Genomic DNA, 6,274 nt, shown 5'->3' with positions numbered 1-6,274 from the left:
GGACAAGGACCCTCCAGGACTGAGTTTGGACCCCCCTGCTCTAAGCCTACTGTTAGGCTTAACCCTAGCTTTACCCGCAAGAGGTTTTCTCAAGCCTGTGTGAAAAAACAGCCTCCGTTTGGCTCGTGAAATTTGGGCACTTATGAGAACTGCAGCGACCAGACCCGGGGCAGTCGTTCGCAGCTGCCCGGACTAGCTCAGTCCGGTAGAGCATAGAGCTCTTAAATCTCAGTGTGCGTGGGACTTCTGAAGCCCCAATCGTTGGTCTTACTTTGGCCCCCCCCTCGTCCCTTCCCAAATACCTAACGGGGTCTCAGTCTCTGACGTACTTATATCAGTGTTTGCTGGACTGCGGGACAATATGTTGCAGTACTAGAGGCTTCGTGGTGCGCCTTTCCAGCGTTTGATTTTTTTTTTTGTCACCGCGAACCCAGTGAGGTGCCGCCAGTCTCTCTGTGGCGCATCATAGCGCTGCTCGGGTTGTTAACCGGTTGCGGTTCGAGCCCACCCAGGGATCTAAGGGAAGCTGGCTGCCGTCACTGCAGGCCGCAAACACAGAATTTAGCAGATCTAGACACGCGGTCCGCTAACGCATGCGGAGCAGCATTCGTATTCCTCTTTTGAGCCGCTTATAGCCTTTGTCAGTTGCCTTGTGTTAAGAGAAGACAAAGGGTGGTTAAGCGAAGGGTTTCTGTCAGCCTCAATTTGCTGTGGCGTGCTCGCCTACCACGGGAAGGTGTGATTCATGCTTTGGTTCGGGAGGTGGACGGCCTTGGGTGAAACTTCCAGCTGATGATGGCCGTCCTGCTCAAAACTCCCTCTATGGAGTACCACAAAATGCCACGAAAATAGTGTAGTATGTATGCACACTAGCGGGACAGAACGCCATGCCTGGATTTTTTGGAAGTTGCCTGAACTTGTTAGCCTCTCAGGAGTTTGGACAATCTAGAGGTCAATCGATTTGTCACACTCTCAGTAGCATCTTGGGTATTTTCAGTTTCCGAGGTTGGTAGCCGTGTGGGTCACTCTCAATTTCTTGATGTTATTGCACACCTTTTGGCCTTCTTTGCCCGACATTAGGATAGACTGTGTTTGCATATTCAGATGAAACCGCCTACTCTACGTCCTCCTCTTGAAACGAGAATTTTAACTCCTGCCACCGTTTTGAGCTTGGCCATGTATCGGCCTGCTCTGCGTAGTTCAAAACTGTGCATCCGCCAGACAACCAGGCCATGCGCCCTAAAACAAACAAAGCGACACTCTAAGCCAAGGGTGTCCAAACCCTGTCTGGAGGGCCCCTGTCCGGCCGGTTTTTGCTCCAGCCAGCTCCAAACAGAATCGCTGCCCGGAAGTTTAGAGTCTTCTTGGAGAGACCTTGATTAGCGCTTCAGGTTGTGTTTCATTGGGCTTGGAGCTAAGCTCGGCAGGACAAGACCCTCCAGGACGGAGTTTGGACCCCCCTGCTCTGCCTACTGTAGGCTGTACCCTACTTTACCCCGCAGAGTTTCTCAACCTGTGTGAAAAAACATCCCTCCGCTTGGCTCTGAAATTTTGGGCACTTATGAGAACCCGCGACCACCCCGGCAGTCCGTCGCAGCGGCCCGGCTAGTCTCAGTCAGTAGAGCATGAGACTCTTAATCTCAGGGTCGTGGGTTCGAGGCCCGTTGGGCGTATCTTTTAGCCCTCGCCCTTCCCAGCAGGTCTCAGTCCTCTTGACTTCAAGTTTGCTGACGCTTGGACACATATTTGCGTCTGAGCCCGTGGTGCGCTCAAGCGTTGATTTTTTGTCACGCAGCCCAGTGGAGGTGCCACGATCAATCTCTGGCAGAAGCACCAATCGGCTGGCGCGTTTGGCTGTTAACCGAAAGGTTGGTGGTTCGAGCCCGCAGGGACGGAGGAAGCTTTATGACTTTGCCTTTCCGCCGTGTGTCGTGTGACGGTGCCAGACGGGCCGCGTGTCCGCTAACTTACCGTAAGAATGAACGGCATTCGTAGCCTTTGAGCGTTTACAGCTTTGGTCAGTTGCTCCTTGTGTTAAGAGAAGACAAAGGGTGGTAAGCGAAGGTTTCTGGTCAGCTCAATTTTGCTGTGGCGTGTACACGGAGTGTCTATGTTTTGTTCCGGGAGGTGGAGGCCTGTGTTCCAGGGAGGTCCTGCTCAAACCCCCCCAGGAGCACCACAAAAATGCCACCAAAAATAGCTGTATGTATGCACACAGCGACAGAACTCCATGCCTGGATTTTTTTTTGGGAAGTTGCCTGAACTTGTAGCCTCTCAGGGAGTTTGGACAAGAGGTCAATCGGAGTTTGTCACACTCCTAGTAGCATCTTTTGTATTTTCAGTTTCCTGGTTGGAGGTTGGGAGTCCTCCATCCTTTGCTGTATATCACTTTTTGCCTTTGGACATTAGGAGGCGTTGCATTCAGTGACCTGGCCTTCTCCCTGAAACGGAATTTTAGCTCCCTGGTTTTTGATTGTGCATCAATTGCTCAGCCTGCTCTGCTTTGTTCAAAAACTGATCCCCAGCAACAGGCATGGCCTAAAACCAACAAATGACACCTAAAGCTAAGGGTGTCCCCACCCTGTCTGGAGGGCCACTGTCCGGCCGAGTTTTGCTCCAGCAGCTCCAACAGACCTGCCCTGAGTTTAAGAGTCCTGCTTGAGAGACCTTTTGATTAGCTGCTTCAGGTGTGTTTTCTATTGGGCTTGAGCTAAGCTCGCAGGACAAGGACCTCCAGGACTGAGTTTGACCCCTGCTCTTAAGCCTACTGTTAGGCTTAACCCAAGCTTTTTACCTCAAGTAAGAGGCTTTTCTGCTTCTGTGTGAAAAACAACCTCCTCCGCTTGGCTCGTGGAAATTTTGGGCACTTATGAGGAACCGCCACCAGCCCGGGCAGTCCGGCCGCAGCTGCCCGGCTAGCTCAGTCGGTAGAGCATGAGACTTTATCTCAGGGTCGTGGGTTCAGCCCCACGCTGGGCGCATCTTTTGGCTCTCCTCGCCTCTTCCCAACGGGTCTCAGTCTCTTGACTTCAGTTTGCTGACGCGGGACACATGTTGCGTCTGAGCTTCGTGGTGCGCCTCAGCGTAGATTTTTTTTTTTGTCACCGCAACCCAGTGGAGGTGCCACCGTCAGTCATCTGTGGCGCAACGCTAAGCGCTTCGTCTGTTAACCGAAAGGTTGGTGGTTCGAGCCCACCCAGGGACGAAGGAAGCTTTTCGCTGCCGTTCCGCCGTGTGTCGGCAAACACAGACTTTGGCCTGACAGACACGGTCCGCTAACGCATGCGTGGAGCAGCATTCGTAGCCCCTTTTTGAGCGTTTACAGCTTTGTCAATTGCCTTGTGTTAAGAGAAGACAAAGGGTGGTAAAGCGAAGGTTTCTGGGTCAGCCAATTTTGCTGTGCGTGTACAAGGAGTGTTCAGTTTTGTTTTCCGGAGGTGGAGGCCTTGTTCCATGGAGGTCTGCTCAAAACTCCCTCTAGGCGTACCACAAAATGCCACGAAAATAGGTTGTATGTATGCACACAGCGGGACAGAACTCCATGCCTGGATTTTTTTTGGGAAGTTGCCTGAACTTGTAGCCTCTCAGGAGTTTGGACAAGAGGTCAATCGATTTGTCACACTCCTAGTAGCATCTTTGTATTTTCAGTTTCCGGTTGGAGTGTGGGTCCTCCAATTATTGCTGCTAATGGCTCACTTTTTGCCTTTGGACATTATGGCGTGTTGCATTCGGCCGCTCTCTCCTGAAACGGATTTTTAACTCCGGTTTTTGATTGTGCATGTTTATCGCCTGTCTTCTTGTTTCAACTGTGATCCTGCTTTGGGGGGGACATTTTAGGGGGGGAAGCGTTTTGCCATTTTTCCAGTGGGGGGGGGGGGGGTGAACGCTTCCTTTTCCCGAACAAACGGAAATTTAAAAACTTCCTGGTTTTGAATTTGTGCCTGGTATTCGGGCGCCTGGCTCTGCTTGTTCAAACAAACTGGTGATTCCCCAAAAGGGGCAACAAACCCAGGCCATGGGGCCCTCTAAAAAAACACAACAAAAGGGACCCCACTCTAAGGCCCAAAAAGGGGTGTGTCCCCAAAAACCCTGGGTTTTTCTGGGAAGGGGGGGGGCCACGGGTCCGGGCGCCAGGCGGGAAAAGGGAAGGGGTTTTGGCATCCCAGCCAGGGCTCCCACAAACAAACCCAAGTGGGGACCCTGGCCCGGGGAAGGGGAAGTTTTCGGGGGGGGTCTTGGCTTGGGCGGGGGAAGGGGACTTCAGTTTGCTGGCGGGGGAGACTTGATTAGTCCTGAGCTTTTTGGTCGCGCTCAAGCGTGGGTTCCATTCCGCAGCCCAGTGGAACACGCTTAAGGCTCTGTGGCGCCAATCGGGGCCAGGGGGTTAACTGTGCTTAAGTTGATGAATTCTGGGCGTTCTGCAGGGAACTGAAAGGCTTTGGCTACTGCGTTCCGCTTGTGTCGGCAGGGGTGGGGCCCCAGGGGCACTTTTTACATGTTAGGGGGCTTCCAACCCCTGGAGGGCTTTTTTTTTAGCCGCAAGGGATGGTTTACAGGCTTTTCTCCAAAGGGGACTTGTGTGCGAAGACAAAAATTGGGCCTCGTTTCATCAACTGGAAAATTGCTGTAGATGGCCTGCAACTTTTAATGTATTGTTCAGGGAGGGTGGGGACACCTGTGTTCCAGGAAAAACACTCAAAAGGCCCGGTGGGCAAAGTGTCCGGTCGCCAAGCTTTTTTTGGCCACACGGGATAAAGCTCAAGTTCGGTTAGGGTTGGAAGTTGCCTGAACTGTAGCCTCTCCAAGTTTGGACCAGAGGTCCCAATCGATTTGTCACACTCCTAGTAGCATCTTTGTATTTTCAGTTTCCCGGTTGGAGGTTGGGTACTCCAATTTTTGCTGCATGGCACACTTTTTGCCTTTGGACATTAGGAGCGTTTGCATTCAGTGACCGCTCTCTCCTGAAACGGATGTTAACTCTGGTTTTGACTTGTGGCTGTTTTATCGGCCTTGCCTTCTTTGTTCAAACTGGTGATCCCACAGCAACAGCATGGCTAAAACAAACAAGGACACTCTAAGCAAGGTTGTCCAAACCCTGTTTTTTTTACCCCCTGGAGGGCCCTGTACGCCGAGTTTGCTCCAGCCAGCGCCAACAACCTGCCCGAAGTGTCGAGTCTGCCTTGGAGACACCTTGATTAGCTCTTCAGGTGTGTTTTCATTGGGCTTTGGAGGCTAAGCTCGGCAGGACAAGGACCCTCCAGGACTGAGTTTGGACCCCCCTGCTCTAAGCCTACTGTTAGGCTTAACCCTAGCTTTACCCGCAAGAGGTTTTCTCAAGCCTGTATGAAAAAACAGCCTCCGCTTGGCTCGTGAAATTTGGGCACTTATGAGACCGCGAGACCAGCCCGAGGCAGTCCGTCGCAGCGGCCCGGCTAGCTCAGTCGGTAGAGCATGAATACTCTTAATCTCAGTGTCTTGGGTTCCGAGGCCCCACGTTGGCGTATCTTTTGGCTCGCCCTCGCCTTCCCACGGGTCTCATCTCTTGACTTCAGTTGCTGACGCGTGGACACAGGTTGCGTCTGAGCTTCGTGGGCGCTCAGCGTGAGATTTTTTGTTTTGTCACCGCAACCAGTGGAGGTGCCACCGTCCGCTCTGTGGCGCATCGGCTAGCCGCGTTCGGCTGTTAACCGAAAGGTTGGTGGCCGAGCCCCCCAGGACGAGGAAGCGTTCGCTGCCGTTCCCCGTGTGTCGGCAAACACAAATTTGGCTGACGAGACACTGTCCGCTACGCAGCGTGGAGCAGCATTCAGTAGCCCTTTTGAGCGGTTCCAGCTTTTGTCATTGGCCTTTTGTTAAAGAAGGACAAAGGGTGGTTAAGCGAAGGTTTCTGTCAGCTCAATTTTGCTGTGGCGTGTACACGGAGTGTTCATGTTTTGTTCCGGGAGGTGGAGGCCTGTGTTCCAGGGAGGTCCTGCTCAAAACTCCCTCTAGGAGTACCACAAAATGCCACGAAAATAGTTGTATGTATGCACACAGCGGGACAGAACTCCATGCCTGGATTTTTTTGGGAAGTTGCCTGAACTTGTAGCCTCTCAGGAGTTTGGACAAGAGGTCAATCGATTTGTCACACTCCTAGTAGCATCTTTGTATTTTCAGTTTCCGGTTGGAGGTTGGGTCCTCCAATCTTTTGCTGTATGGCACACTTTTTGCCTTTGGACATTAGGAGCGTTTGCATTCAGTGACCGCTCTCTCCTGAAACGGAATTTTAACTCCC

At 52.3% G+C, this 6,274-nt stretch overlaps 1 non-coding gene across 1 annotated transcript; it reads left to right on the top strand.

The window, feature by feature from the left end:
- Positions 1–2,909: 2,909 nt before the first annotated feature.
- On the top strand, positions 2,910–2,979 carry trnak-uuu. The gene has a single exon. It is a non-coding gene; the product is annotated as a tRNA-Lys (tRNA).
- The last annotated feature ends 3,295 nt before the right edge of the window (positions 2,980–6,274 follow it).

The sequence above is a fragment of the Cyprinus carpio genome, unplaced genomic scaffold (genome assembly GCF_018340385.1).
Source record: "Cyprinus carpio isolate SPL01 unplaced genomic scaffold, ASM1834038v1 S000000961, whole genome shotgun sequence".
NCBI lineage: Eukaryota > Metazoa > Chordata > Actinopteri > Cypriniformes > Cyprinidae > Cyprinus > Cyprinus carpio.
Note: the sequence above shows the minus strand (reverse complement) of the source record. Positions and strands in the feature narration are given on the sequence as shown.